Source organism: Pristiophorus japonicus, chromosome 8 (assembly GCF_044704955.1).
Source record: "Pristiophorus japonicus isolate sPriJap1 chromosome 8, sPriJap1.hap1, whole genome shotgun sequence".
Classification (NCBI taxonomy): Eukaryota; Metazoa; Chordata; class Chondrichthyes; family Pristiophoridae; genus Pristiophorus; species Pristiophorus japonicus.
In genome coordinates, this window is record NC_091984.1 from 115,002,813 (window position 1) to 115,018,006 (window position 15,194).

The window sequence follows — 15,194 nt, forward strand, 5'->3', positions numbered from 1 at the left end:
ACTGGGCTGTTGTGGAAAGCCCTGAGGGAGACAGTTCCAAGTGTATTGCTGTCCTGTAAAGGTAAAAGCAAACTTGTACTGATATTCCCTTCTTAAAGGTATGGACCAGAACCCATTGGAAATATCCAGCACCGTGAAGGTGCTCGTGGAGGCTGGGATACTTCCAATGAGGTCGGTGACAGCAGCAACGGTGGGTGCACAGGCGGGGATGTTACGGTTGAGTACTGAATAGTTCACTGTGGCTCTCCAGGAGTTGTCCGGTTTCTTAACTGGCCACAAAGGAGCGTTCACATGGGTAGCTATTGGTCTCAATACCCCCTGTTTAACCAGAGAACCCAAGGCTGTTTCCATGTCTGCCTCCACCTCCCTGGGGAAGTTGTACTGTTTCTGTGGTCGGGTCATGGGGTCCCCATCTATGCTAATCTCGACCCCGTTTATTCTCCCACGGTCATGTTTGTGAGTGGCAAAAGCTGCAAGGTTTTTCCTCACATATTCTTGGCATTCTATCGGAGTGTTACTGACCAGTGATTCAAGGTCATAACCCTCCTTTTGCTTCATGGTGCATGCTGTCCCTTTTCCCTGTTTTCCCGGGATAACCATGACCTCACTCTCCTGTCCCGTACAGACTGACCCCCAAAGATAGTGGTTTCTTAAATCCACTAGGATCCCATGGCCTAGGATGAAGTCAGCCTCCAGGATCCCTCTCACTTTCTGCTCCCACTTCATCAGGACACAAGTCCACTTAGTGTGAAGTGTACCTAAATGAATGGAGAGCGGAACGGAGAATGAGCCAGTCTGTTCAGTGCCTGTGAAACCCACCAAGCTGTAGGGGACCCCATTAGACAGAGGTGAGGCGGTGGGGTTGGCTGCATAGACAAGAGTGCTTGAGGCACTGGTGTCCAGCAGGTAAGTCCCTTTCACCTTTTCATACTTCCATCTGAACAGTCGGTCTCCCCCACGCATCATACTCGAGGGAACACAGGTGGAGAGCTTGCGCCTGTCCTAATCACGGTTTTGGTATTGGATGGGGCAGATGGGATTTCGGTACCGGTGGCGGTGGCTACCTTCCCAGGGCCATCTAACATGGTCTGGAGTGCGGTTAGGAAGGTATCAAATGAGGCTTATCTGTCTCGGCCTTTTTGGCCAGGGCTGGAGAACTCTTTCCTGCGCTATTCTTCCTAGGATTTCTATGATCCTTTCTCCAGTGCCCACTTTTTCCGCACCCGAAGCAGGTACGCTTTTTATCGGAGGGGTTGTCCCCCTCGTAGCGCCATTCCCTCTTATCTTGGCTAGGTCGAATTTCGTGGACCCTTCCCTTTTGTGGGAACTCTTCCGCCCCTCTGCCATTCCGGTAAGCTAGGGTCAGTTGCCTAACCACTCCCTGTTCGGTGGCTTGGGGATCTCTTGGGTTGAACCAGGCCTCAGCCTTGGTTCTTATTCGGGGTAAACTGTTAGCTACTAGGCTTCGAAGCCAGTGGGCTAACTCGTCCGGGCTTAAGTTATCTCAGTCGATGTCCCCATTATAGGCGCTTTGGTACACAGGCCACAGTCGGTCTGCGAAATCCTGTGGGGTTTCCCCCTGTGAGCTACACCGTTTTCTTCACTCTGGAGAAGGGACTCCCATCATTGCAGCCCATGGCTTCTAAAATGTCTTTCTGGATGGCGGCAAGTGTTCTCCGTCCCCTTTTGCTCTCAGTAGAGAGGGATTGGTACTGCTTGCTGTCCAGGGATAGGAGGAGCATCTTTGCCATTTCTGCATCATCGCACCCATTAATATCCCCTGCTTGTACCACCTCCATAAAGTGAACCGAGGGGTCTCCATTTGGAGTTAGCTTTCCCAGGTGGCTTATCATAGCCCTAAGCTGGTGGGGAGTGTGGGGGACCACAAACTGACTTTCCAGGGGCCCTGGACCCCCGGCACTGGCGGGCGGGCCAAACTTCTGTTGCCGGACCGGGCACATTGGCCCTGGTTCTGTCTCTCCCTGTTCTGGCTCGCCTACCCCTCCTCGCTGCTGCCAGACCGAGCTGAAACTCGGCCCCACAGGTGGTGGTGGTGGTTCGCTATCTCTGTCTGCCTCACAGCTCGTTCACCCCTTCTGCTGCTGCACCAGTGCAGTCACCGATGCCACAGGTGGTGGCTGAACAGTTTCTTCCTTCTCTTCCAGGCCTTCTGGGGCATACCCGGGCTTATTAGCCATACCATGCCTTTTGCCTTAAACAGAGCAAGGTTTAAACTTTTGATTTGCTGCTGGCAGGGACTGTGGTCTCCCGATTCAAACCCATTAGTGCTAGCTACTTTATACGCAGCCTGCACATCGTTTAATTTTTCCTGGAGCTCTTTTACTTGTTGGGTGAGGTGAGTGCTTTCCTCCCGCAGGGACTTTTCATTACTTTTGGCCTCGCTAACCTGACATTGAACATAGTCCTGACTGTTTTTAAACCTTTCCATTATCTGGGACCTTTCCTGTTTTAGCTTACGGAGTTCTCCCCATAACCTTTCTTCTGCCATAGCCCTTTACTGATAGTTCTCTGCACATTCCCAGAACTTTGCCTGTAGTGTCTCATTGGTTTTATCTAGGAGTTGGACCGGTCGCTGTAGACAGACCAACCAAATTGCCTTCTCTACTGCTTCTTTGTGATCCTTGCTTGCTGCCCACTGGGTTGCAGCGTCCGCTGGATGATCAGCGCGCAATAGACCAAGCACCACTCTTGAGTGACATTCACTTTCTTATACACATAGGAGGAAATCCTCTCTTCCATCTTGGTTCTTTACCCCAAACCAGCACTCTCCGCATCACACCCCTTATTAACAGAGTCCTGTTGTGGTCGCCATTTTGTAAGGGGTGATCCCGGGGGTCAGGTTCATCTCTGACCTATTTGAGCGGTTCAAATCGCTCCCACTCCCTTGGGTTCTAGACTCTGGGTTTATTTGAGGGGTGTGATAAAGTGCAAAGAACAACTGGTTTGATGCAAAAAACTTTGACTTTATTGTAGACAAGAAAATAGAATGTCAAACTTATAATCACTCTAATAATGAATACATTACACATTCAAAGGGGGTTACAGTTAAAATTACATCTCCCACCTCCCAATACCTAATCCTAGCTAGGTTAGACTCCAGGGCAGGCAGGGACTGTGCTTACCAATCCTTTCTGGTCAGTTAGCGGTAGTTCGCGATTTCGGGGTTCATTGAATTCTGTAGGTTCTGCTTGCCATACCCCGAACGTCGGAGAAGACTTCTTACTGCACAATCTTCAGTTGGGTTGAGTCCGCTGATGCGGTAAGGCGCGTTTTGGATCCATGGAGAACATACCCGGTTTTCTTCGTTAGAAATAGGTTCAAGTCTCATTAGGTAATATTTTCAGCTGTTGGTAGTCAAGCCTTAGATTGTAGAGTGGAAACTTTCAATTCTTCATTTTTTTTCTGTTGATGTTTTGTTTCGAGTTTGGTCGATCGCGGTAGTTTTTCATTGGTACCACATTGGCTGTGGTCGGTTGCTGCCGCGATGGTGATGTTCTTCCTTCCTTCAGGACTTCAAGACTTCGAGGCTGGAGAAGTTAGTTTTCAACTGTCGCTTTGGTCTCTCTCCCTTTTTGATGACATACTCGCAGTATAGCACCTGGTATAGTATGGCATACCCTGTGTTACAACAGGGAGCCAGTCATACGGTTTGAATTGTTCTAATCTTTGCGCCAAATCAGTCCAGAGTTCTTTGCTTAAATTTGGCGGGCTTGACTTTCTTTGTAATATTTTTGACGGGCTCGTTAAAAATGAATATATCTAGGGTGGGTTGCATTTCTAAAACTGTTTCCTGATGGAAATATTAGCTTGGTAATTGCAATGTCCTTTTGTGCTTAGTTTTTTGATTACAGGCTGTAGTGGGCCCTTTGTTCTTAATCATGTCGAAGATGGCTTTTCTCAGTTTGGTTTGATGGCTGGCCATCTCTGAGTTATTGTTGTAATGTAAATGCCTCTTGTGGAGAAGGGTTTTCGAATGTCCATTCCTCCAGACAATTTAACTTAGTCCCAACACCCAGATAGTTACAATAATCAAATGGGCTTCTTTAGTTCCTTAGGCCCGTCCACAGGCTTGAATTTGTCTTGTAAAATTCGATTAAAGTTCGTAGTTTCTTCCATAAGCACTTTAGGGTTTCAAACTTTCCAGTAGATAGTCCCAAATTAAATTTCCTTTCGAAAGAGCCCAAACACTGGCGGAGAGGTGGGGGGAGAGGGGGGGGGGGCGTTCCCATGAATTTTTCACCCTTCACCGCAGGGTTTTTCGGGACCAGTTTCGGTGGGGCGGGGAGCATTACCACCCGGAAGAGGCGAGCTCATTGTGCAACACCCCTGCTTACGACGCCGGCTCGACTTTTGGCTCCAGCCCGATCCATAGCACTCCGTACAGCAGCGTGCTAGGACCGCCTGTGAAAGCGGGCATTTCGACATGTAGCAGCTGCAGTGAGGCAAGTAATGTCGACCTCAGGGAAATGTGATTCTTTTTTTGCGATTTTGTTTTTAATTTTTTTTTTATTGGTAATGTTTTTGGTGGGTTTTTTTCAGGTTTTCTATTTCTCCCCAGGCCCCTCTTACAGCGCTCCGAAGACAGCTGTTTAGCTCGGGATTTCCGCTTGCTCAGCCAGCGTAGCGCCCTGAGAGGTGTACAATGCCTCCCGTAGCGCTCCGCCCCACACTCAGGGCCCTGCTGCCCAATTTTGCTGACTGAGGCGCAAACTGTTCCTGGGCGTTATCAGGACCACCGCGCTACCATTACCTCCCTGCAATGAGCAAAGTCGAAAATCCAGGCCTACGATTCCACGACACATCAATACAGTAGACACCTCAAGTCGCTGGAGAAATACCACCAACGATGTCTCCACAAGATCCTACAAATCCCCTGGGAGGACAGACGCACCAACATTAGTGTCCCCGACCAGGCCAACATCCTCAGCATTGAAGCACTGACCACACTTGATCAGCTCCACTGGGCAGGCCACATAGTTCGAATGCCAGACACGAGACTCCCAAAGCAGCGCTCTATTCGGAAGTCCTTCACGTCAAACGAGCCAAAAGGTGGGCAGAGGATACATTACAAGGACACCCACAAAGCCTCCCTGATAAAGTGCAACACCCCCACCGACACCCGGAGTCCCTGGCCAAAGTCCGCCCTAAGTGGAGGAAGTGCATCCGGGAGGGCGCCGAGCTCCTCGAGTGTCATCGCGGAGAGCATGCAGAAATCAAGCGCAAGCAGCAGAAAGAGCTTGCAGCAAATCTGTCCCACCCTCCCTTACCCTCAACGACTATCTGTCCTACCTGTGACAGGGACTGTGGCTCTCGTATTGGACTGTTCAGACGCCCAAGGACTCATTTGAAGAGTGGAAGCAAGTCTTCTTCGATTCCGAGGCACTGCCTATGATGATGACGATGATGACGTCTATAATCTCATTAACATTTCACGCCATGAACAAGGAGGATTTGAAAGCCAGGAAAGAGAAATCCCATTCATCAGGAGGCAGTGGGGCTATCATCAGGCACCGAGGTCAGTGCCATAGAAAGGCATCAAGTGGTCGGGAAGCGGCTGAGAGCCAGCACAGTTAGCATGCACTCCGCTCAGAAAGATCCTATTTTTTTTTAATGGCCGATGTTTTCCTCGGCACCTCGACTGAGTTGCAGAAGCACACCGCCCACAAAGAACTGGCACTGGTCAGTCGGCCCCTTCAGCTATGTCAGCTGTTTACTAAAAGATGGTCTGGTTGATAGCTGGTGGCTCTCTATCGACCCAGTTATTTGCCCGGCGTCAACGTTGTTTGGTTTTTTTGCTTTTATTCCTCAAGCTGTTCTGACAGTGTCAGCCGTGGCTCCGTGGGTAGCGCAATCTGAGGCAGAAGATTGTGGGTTCAGAGACTTGAGCACAAAAATCGAGGATGACACTCCAGTGCAGTGTTGAGGGAGCATTGTAGTGACGAAGGTGCCGTCTTTTGAATGAGACGTTAAACCGAGGTGGACGTTGGAGATCCCAAGGCATTATTTTGAAGCAGAGCAGAAGAGCTATCCCTGGTGTCCTGGCCAATCTTTATCCCTCAATCAACATAACAAAAACAGATTATCTGGTCATTATCACATTGCTGTTTGTGGGAGCTTGCTGTGCACAAATTGGCTGCTACCTTTCCCACATTACAACAGTGACCACACTTCAAAAGTACTTCATTAGCTGTAAAGTGCTTTGAGACGTCCAGTGGTCATAAAAGGCGCTATACAAATGCAAGTCTTTCTTTCTTTGATCATCTTAAACCATCACCCCTTCTCTCATCTCGGTGTGTTTGCCAAGGGAACCTTAATGGTCCCGATCTTACACAAGACTAATGGGTATCCCACAGGCCTTTCCTCTCTCTGTAAATTCTGGAGCAGGAGGAGGCATGCAAAGCAGGGTCATTTACCTCCTTGGCACTCAAGAAAGAGCTGCCCTTACGCCACCACCTGTGTGCACAATACGAGGCAAGCGTACCTGGACATTTTGAAAGGGATCTGCCTGCAGACATATTGACTAGGGAGACCAGTTACAAAATTGTGCCGTTTCCTGCAGCTAGAAACTGTTCTGAGAATAAAGACACTGCAGTCAGTGGTTGTCAAGGTGACCAGTGCCGTCAACTTTTATGCCAATAGGTCCTTCAAAGCAACTGGGAGATAACTGTCAAAACTCACAACCAGCAACAGAGCTGCATCTTGCAGTTGACAGTTGCTTGATTGATGGAAATCAATGATTTACCAGCCCAACTGGTCCATGCCGGTGTTAATGCTTCACACGAGCCTCCTCCTAACCCTACCCCTTCTCACCCTATCAAAATATCCTTCTATTCCTTTCTCCCTCATATATTTATCTAGCTTCCCCTTAAATGCATCTATGCTATTCGCTACTCCTTGTGGTAGCGAGTTCCACCTTCCCACCACTCTCTATGTAAATAAGTTTCTGCTATTATTTCATTAATATCTCTGGAGTGATCCCTTGAAGTGACACCCCCATTGGCTGAGATTCCAACCTCAGGCATGGCTTCTGTTGTGTATGGAGAAAGAGTCAGACTGAACACTGTGAGCTCAAAGTGAAGTGTGACCTTAGTCTTTTATTGCAGGTCTCCAGAGTGCCTCTCCAACCTGTGAAGCCTCCTTAAATAACTGTGCTCCCAAGGGATTATGGGATCCCTTGGGACTCCAGGGGATGAGCCCTCTGGTGGCTGTACAGAGTAAATACAAGTCCACATATATAACAGGTTCCATAATGAATGCTTTGACCGAGGCTCTGGTGACATTGGGCCCCCATTTACAGCAAATCCTGTCCCATCCACAGTGATCTGCAGCTCAACCAGGCATTCATGCAGCATTGCACAGATTCAGGTTATGGACATAGAGGCCACAAATTTGGCAGATTGTTCGGCACACTCGCAAATGATTGTACAAAATGCTAATGGTGATCTATCAAACGGCAATTGTCGGAAGGTCGTGTGAGGTTCGAATCCCAGGCTCAGCAGTTGGAGGAGCCTCAGGCTGGCCCTGGAATGAGGAATCAGAGAGAAGTTGCGTGTCACTCAAGTGCCCAGTCCAGCAGCGACCTTAAGTGAGTGGTGAAACAAGCAGGCACCTGGTTTGTGCAGCATGTTTGGTGTTTGCAGCTTGTCCCATTGAATGGGTCACAGGGAAAGTTAACATACGTTGCGAGGCAAGACTGTAAAATTGGGCAAAGTCTGAGCACATTCACCTGAGCAACATTGTAAAGAGCAGTTAACTTCTTCCTGCCCTGATCATGGGATGTGGCCACAGATATGACACTATTCACTTTTTCAGCAACTATCATACGCTCTGCTCTGGCTCTCCACTGGTGGATTTTCCTCCACACTGTCCTTCGCTACAGGATCTCCAAAGCTGCGCCATTGCCCTGCTCCAGTTATTTCTCCCCCTCAGTAGTAGGGCAGCGTTAAGGGTGACCAATGGCCCTTTAAAGCTGCTGGCACAGCAAAAAGGATCTATACTTGAAAAGGAAACATTTACAGGGATATGGGGAAAGAGGGGAGGGTGGACAGCTCTTTCAAAGAGCCGGTGCAGGCACGATGGGCTGAATGGCCTCCTTCTGTGCGGCATGTTTCTTTAAGTCTATAGCCATTCCATTGATCTCAATGCCTTCCAGCGCAACATGTGCTGGACACCAGGAAGGTTGCTATAGTATGGGAAAGGTCCATATCATTGTAAAGATATTACAATCCTCATGCTATTGTGGAACATGATAACATGAGGTCAGCACCAAGCACTGCATGTTTTCCCACAGCAAGAGAGTCAGACTGCCAGGACTATATTACCTGGTCAGAAATGTTGGAACGGCGGCTGAATTAATAAATAACAGCAGTCATGCCAACTGGGCAAGCAAGCACCAGAAATCCACGCTAAAACTGAACAATAGTCATCTGCAGAAAGGGCTGTAGACAGGACATTGTTGTGGTGGGTGGCACCAATATGTTTAATTAGATTTGCTGCAAGAAATGTTTTAAACTATAGGGAAGTTAAATAAATTTGAACTAAACTAGTAGATATTAATTGCGAATACTAATTGGTAACATCTACATTCACTTTTTAATATGCAATTCTTTTTTTGTTTCGACTGAGTTACCTCTAGTAGGAAGGGGGAAACTATCAACTTATCTGCAGGCAGCTAAAAGTTACAGGTTAGGATACATGTGGTAACCTTCAAGGAAAGGTGGTGCGAGTTTGTCTTTCTATGGTGTAAATGCCCACACTGGTGAACATGTTAATACTTCACACTTATGACAGACCGAACGAAGTCTCAACTTCTGGCAGGATAGAAATATAGAAACATAGAAAATAGGTGCAGGAATAGGCCATTCGGCCCTTCGAGCCTGCACCACCATTCACTGTGATCATGGCTGATCATGCAACTTCAGTACCCCATTCCTGCTTTCTCTCCATATCATTTGATCCCTTTAGCCGTAAGGGCCACATCTAACTCCCTTTTGAATATATCGAACGATCTAAGGTCGGAGTGCAACTGCTTTGCTACTGGGCAACTAATTATCCATATCATCCGTCATCAATATAATCCATTGATAAACCAGTGCTCTCAGTGACATTCTGTTATCTTTGTTTGCAAATGAATTTGAACCTTACCTATATGATTTGAAAACCAGTATTAAAAAATGAAAAGCCTTAGGGTGCTGGAAAATCAGAAAAAGGCTGGTTCTTATGTATAGGACATAGCCTACATCTTTTGTAGAATTTCATAATACACTTACCCAAGAGTACGGAGAAGCAAAATATACCCGGGAGCTTTACTTTTACCAAAAGAACAGACAGAGAATGTGGACTGTACATAATGGTTTCTATATCAGATCCAATTATCGTGAAGGCTGTATTTTTGCACAATAGAAATGAGAGCAATGCTCATGCAAATTCCATCGTAATGATGACAGATAAGGTTATGGAAATCATTCAATAAGTCATCCAAATAGGATTAGAGGAAATGAAAACGCAACCTCGTTGTAAACAGAAATTCTTCAATAATTCACAATCATTCAAAACATATCCTTTGTGATACTAACCTAGCTCTTACATTATACACATGAAATCTGCTGGAACAGTGCATAGGTTGCCATTCTGTGTTCAGGCTCGCTTAGTCCTAACCTATTTTTTTTTAAAGAATTAGTATCAAGGGCATCTTTTTTTTAATGTTTTACTCGTTGCCAATCTTTCCAATTCTTTGTCAGATTACAAACGCCAAAGGTCACCTTGGGCCCATTCATGGATCACTCTGCGCCAATGCTCTTAGCCAAAAGGCCTAGAGCCAAAGCACTGTTCCTGGAAGTACTGCAATACCAGGTTCGTGCCATGGAGGTGGATGTGTGCCACCCACCCACCTCCTATTTCCAAAAAGCATAGGAGAATCACCTTCCTGATCCAGGGAGAACCACTTTCTGGTCATGGTTACTCCCCTGTCAGGTCAGTTACGCATGATCTTAGCCAAAAGGCCGAGATTGAGGGGAGAACACAGGGGGCAAAATATTCGGCTCCACAGTGCCCAACTTTTCACTGCTATGGTGTCTCGCCAGACACCATCTTGGTGAGGGCGGTAGGGCGGGCGTTTGGAGCAGGCGCCAGATGTATGCAGAATTTGCAGATTGCATCGTCAATCAGCGTGCAATGCTGATTTGACATCAGCACTGCCATTTTCATCGTCAATACTGAAGCCAACCTCATACAGCTGAACATACGTTCAGCATCAGCAAGGACCCCCCACCAGCGATATTTAACTAACCACTCAAAGGTTAGTTGCTGATTGATTTCTACTGGCCCTGTATAAGTTTGTGCAACTGTTTGGAGCTTTCTAGAGTTGATTAAAGTTGGTGAGATGACAGGGACTGGTGTTGCAAGTGGAGAAGGCCTTGCTTCTGACTTCAGGGTTCTGCTTAGACCACTTGCTCCCAGTCATGGATGCTCTAGTTGTCATTCCCCTTGGTCTGTAACAAGACAGAGAGGTGGAGTAGAGGCAGCAAAGAAGAGGGCAAGCTGTTCGTAGGGGGAGGTGGAGGAGGGAGGGAAGGGCTCTCAGCAGGAGGCCTTACCCACCTGGTGTCTTCCGAGAGCAAGTCTCTTACCTCAGCCTGAGCCTGAGCCAGGAGCAGTGTGTGAGGCGTCTGCGCTTTATAAAGGAGGTGCTCACAGAACTCTGCCATCTCTTGCAACCAGACCTGCAGCCGCACTCCAGGGCAAGGACAGTGCTGCCAGTGGCTGTGAAGGTGACCGTGGCTCTGAGTTACTTCACACTGGGATCCTTCCAGTCTGCAGCAGGCGACATCTGTAACATCTCTCAGTTTGCCGTCCACTGTTGCATAAGAGATAGACAGAAGCTCTTTACACCAGGAGAGGGGATTTCATTGTCTTCCCTCTGACCAGAGAGAAGCAGGTGGAGCACATGGTTTTGCCAGGATAGCGGGCTTCCCCATGGCTCAGGGTGCCATCGTCTGCACACACGTGGCTTTGCGGGCACCGCATCTACATGTTGAGATGTACCGCAACTGCAAAGGCTTTCACTCGCTGAATGTGCAATTGGTGTGTGACCATGCTCAGCACATCATGATGGTGAATGCCCGGTATCCTGACAGCAGTCATGATGCTTTTATTCTGCGCCAGCCTGCTGTTCCTTCAGTCTTTGAGGCACCACGTCAAACCAGAGGCTGGCTGCTGGACAACAAGGGTCATCCCTTGACTACCTGGCTCATGACTCCGCTCCGCAACCCAACCATATGTGGCCAGCGCAGCTACAAGGAAATTCATGCTGCCACATGAAACGTCATGGCGCAGACCATTGGGGTGCTGAAGCAACGGTTCTGCAGCCTGGACCGCTCTGGAGGAGTCCTGCAATGCTCAACAGAACACGCCTTAAGATTCGTTATGGTATGCTATGTAATCCACAACCTCGTTATCATGAGGGCTCAGCCCTTGCCACCAGATATACAGCGACAAGCAGAGGAAGAAGCAGAAGAGGAGGGAATGGAAGGAAGGAGGCAACCCAGAAAGCCCCTTTCTGCCAGGGCTGTCCGTGATCGACTCATCTAACTGTGGTACCAATGAACACAACCAAAATTCCACATTCACCAGTAGTCCCACACCTTACCATCACTCTGATAAGAACCATCACAGCATCCACTTGGCCTCAATGCTGAAATGAAAGCCACTACAAAACAAACATTCCAATTCAACTTTATACATCAAACTATCCAAGAAGACTTCTGACTTTCAGTGGAGGTGACTACAGATGGCCTTGCAGGACATGCTCCAGCAGTTGTGAACCTAGAAGGCCCGGCTGTAGACTGCACCTCCTCGGCAAGGGCGGGAGCAGTCTGGGCTAGAAGGCAACAAGGTTGTGGTGAGGGGAGGGGAGGGGAGGGGGGAAAGCAAGAGGTGCATACTTGTAATTCAGGAGAGATTGTGGGATGAGGTGGAAGTGGGATGTGAGGAGCAAGATCAGGTATAAGGATACCATCATCATCAATTGTTCCAGCCTTGCTACTGGCTACAGGCTCAGCAATTGCCCTCCCAAGAATGACCAGTACCATCTCCCCCAGGGGGGAGAGATTTTGCAGGTGTGTAGCCCCTGCTGGCTCTGATTGTGAGTCACTTTGTTTTGCAAGAGAAAAGGAAGTGTGTCAGTAAGTGTGGTGCAATGTGTTTGGATGATGTGCCTATAATGGTTGAATAGCTGGCAGTGTGTGAAAGCTGTGAGATGTAGGTGTGAGTCTTGCAGCAGTGTTAAGTGTGTGAGGGTGAGGTGAAGCGATGAAGGTGAGGTATGAGTCGTGTTTGGTTGAGGTTGTTGGTAGATGAGTGATGGAGGTGTGGTGCATTAAGTAGTGTGTAAGGCTAGTGGTGCAGATGGTGCGATATGGCATTTGAAGATTAATTCACTGTCCTTGACCACACGTGTGATGTCATTAAACTCTTTCCTGCACTGCAGCCGGGTCCTCGGGGAGACACGGCCGGCATTGACAGCTATGCCTATCTGCTCCCATTGACGGTTTTGATTTAGCTTGGAGGACATCGTGGATGCCTGTGGAAATAGGACCCCTCTCCTCCTTTCCACCTCCTACACCAAGGCCTTCAGTGCTGCATCAGAGAACCTTGGTGCACGCTCTCTCCCTTCTTGTGACATTTGCACCGTTTCCCCCAGCTAGTTGCAGGAGCTGCTGCGGGCAGAATGCACCTGCCCTTTATGAGGTGGAGACTGCCTTTAAGAAGTGGAAGCAAGCTTCCATTGGTGCTTGCCTTGCACGAACCTGGGCGCCTTGCTGAGCATTCAGTCGCTCAGCAGCGTGTTCAGCGCTGGGCTGAACGCTACAATCATTATAATTAGCATGCAACACGAAGGTTGCATGTTGCCTGCATTCCTTTCAGCGGACATAGGGCGACTGTGCATCGTGATCCCCGCGCCCATTTTCGGGGGAAATCCAATTTTTAGCCCAGGATTTCCAAGGGCAGGCTCATTATTTTGGGAGTCTTCGGTGAGAAGTAATTCCCGACAGACCTTTCTCTGCTAAAATGCGAGCATTGTGGTGGTCACGGCAAGTGCACACAGCACATATATTTACCACAGTGCAAACATTTGGACTGGTAATTATGAATTTTTACAAAATTAAAATTACATTTGGGAACACAATGCTGTCATTATGTCACTAACTAGACCATTGCTCTCTTTGTTTTTGCACATGTTTAAAAAGGCACAAAATACTTAATGCCACTGGTACTTCAACAAAATACAACATTTAATATTTTAACACCAAATATTGAAAGCTTGATACAGAATACACACTTCCATTTCAATTACATTTCTAGAAAGTAGAATTGCCGATACAACTTGTATAAGATGAGTGAGAGGTCTAGTAATAGCAATATAATTATCTTAAATTTGACCCCTTCACAGTGGAACTCTGTCTCTCCCCAAATGTATTGCTGTTAGTGATGAAGAAAAAAATGTCTCACCAATGCTTCTTGACCCAATAAGATAGTAAAGTAGGAGCTGTTTGGCTTATGACAGCAGACTAGAGATTCCAACAGAAAGATCAAAATTTAATTGGAACATTGGGGAGTGTTGTCAATATACAGAATACCATATTAGGAAGGTTTGGCGTCTCACTTAGGAACACTATATATATTTTTTTAATGCTAAAAATAGATTCTTTAGTCCATTCCTTGAAGAAACAGCTCTTTTTAACAATTGTGACTTCAGAATACAGGCAGAGCGTAGATCTCAATAATGTGCTCAATCTGTGCATTGTATTCAGTGAAGTTCATAATAGTGCATTCTTCTCAGACAGAAGATAGTTAGTGAAGAATAAACAAGTATGGTGAATGGAGCCTGAAGAGGTTAGTGATCACATTTCATGAAAATCTGAAGAACCGTGTGAACTATTTAGGAGGAAAGATCATGGACAACCCTAAAATATTATGACACATACCTTATAAAAGTTGAATTTCCTACAAATTTAATTGTTGAAACAATTAAAATAATCTCTGAAATGATTTAGACATATCAATGAGGCAATTGTCTTTGGCCATTTAATCTTAGCAGTTGCCCAACTGAGCAAGAGCTTTTTACTCATTGGAGTAAAATGGCTTTGCATGGTTCAAAGGGGATCTTGAAGGCATGAACTGCAAGATACAAGTGGTATCCGTTCCAGTTCCTCATTCATATCTGTACCTGGAGGGGTTCAACTATGCAACTTTAGCTTGGACACAATCTTAATTAGCACACTGAGAAGGAATAAATGACACTTTGCTCTTCTCATTTTTTTTCAAGGCAGCAAAGTACCACTGCAGGTTAAGCTTGCAGTGTATACCCACCCTTTCCTTCAACCATTGTCTGTCTCACCTGTGACAGAGACTGTAGTTCCCACATTGGACTATACAGCCACCTGAGAACTCACTTTTGGAGTGGAAGCAAGTCTTCCTCGATTTCGAGGGACAGCCTATGATAATGATGTATAAGACATCTCTAAACAGCTCTCTTTAATGCTTAAGAATCCTAAGTATTCAACAGAAGGACTTTCTCCGGTCCCTGTGCCAGATCTAAGGGGAAACCATTGTAACACATCACTGAATACCTGAGAAGTGAATCAGTCTCATGGCAGACTTGTTTTTTTGCTAAAGCCCCTCACATGAAGACCTGGATTAAATACTTGGTGACGAGTAAACCTAGTATGTGGCTTTATACTTGAACTTCTGGAAAGTCGAGATGGCCAGCATGTAACAAGCTGCCCTACATTGGACTTTCCATTACAGTGAAGGGAGATGCCCAGCTTTTGGAGAAATTCACATTTTGGGTGTCACCTGCTTTCAGATACAACAACACCAACTTGTGTTTATATAGCACCTTTAACATAGTGGAACGTCCCAAGGCACTTCACAGGAGCATTATGTGATAAAAATTTGACATAAGTAGAAATTAGCGCAGGTGACCAAACACTTGGTCAAAGAGGTATGTTTTGAGGAGCGTCTTGAAGGAGGAAAGAGAGATAGAGAGGTGGAGAGGTTTAGGCAGCGAGTTCCAGAGCTTGGGGCCTAGGCAACAAAAGGCACGGCCACTAATGGTTGAGTGATTACAATCAGGGATGCTCAGGAGGACAGAATTAGAGGAGCCCAAACAT

The 15,194-nt window shown here is 47.0% G+C and overlaps 1 non-coding gene across 1 annotated transcript; it reads right to left on the bottom strand.

Moving 5' to 3' along the window:
• Positions 1-9,836: 9,836 nt before the first annotated feature.
• Positions 9,837-10,035, bottom strand: LOC139269980 (U2 spliceosomal RNA). Its single transcript, XR_011594382.1, has one exon. It is a non-coding gene; the product is annotated as a U2 spliceosomal RNA (small nuclear RNA).
• Between the last annotated feature and the right edge of the window lie 5,159 nt (positions 10,036-15,194).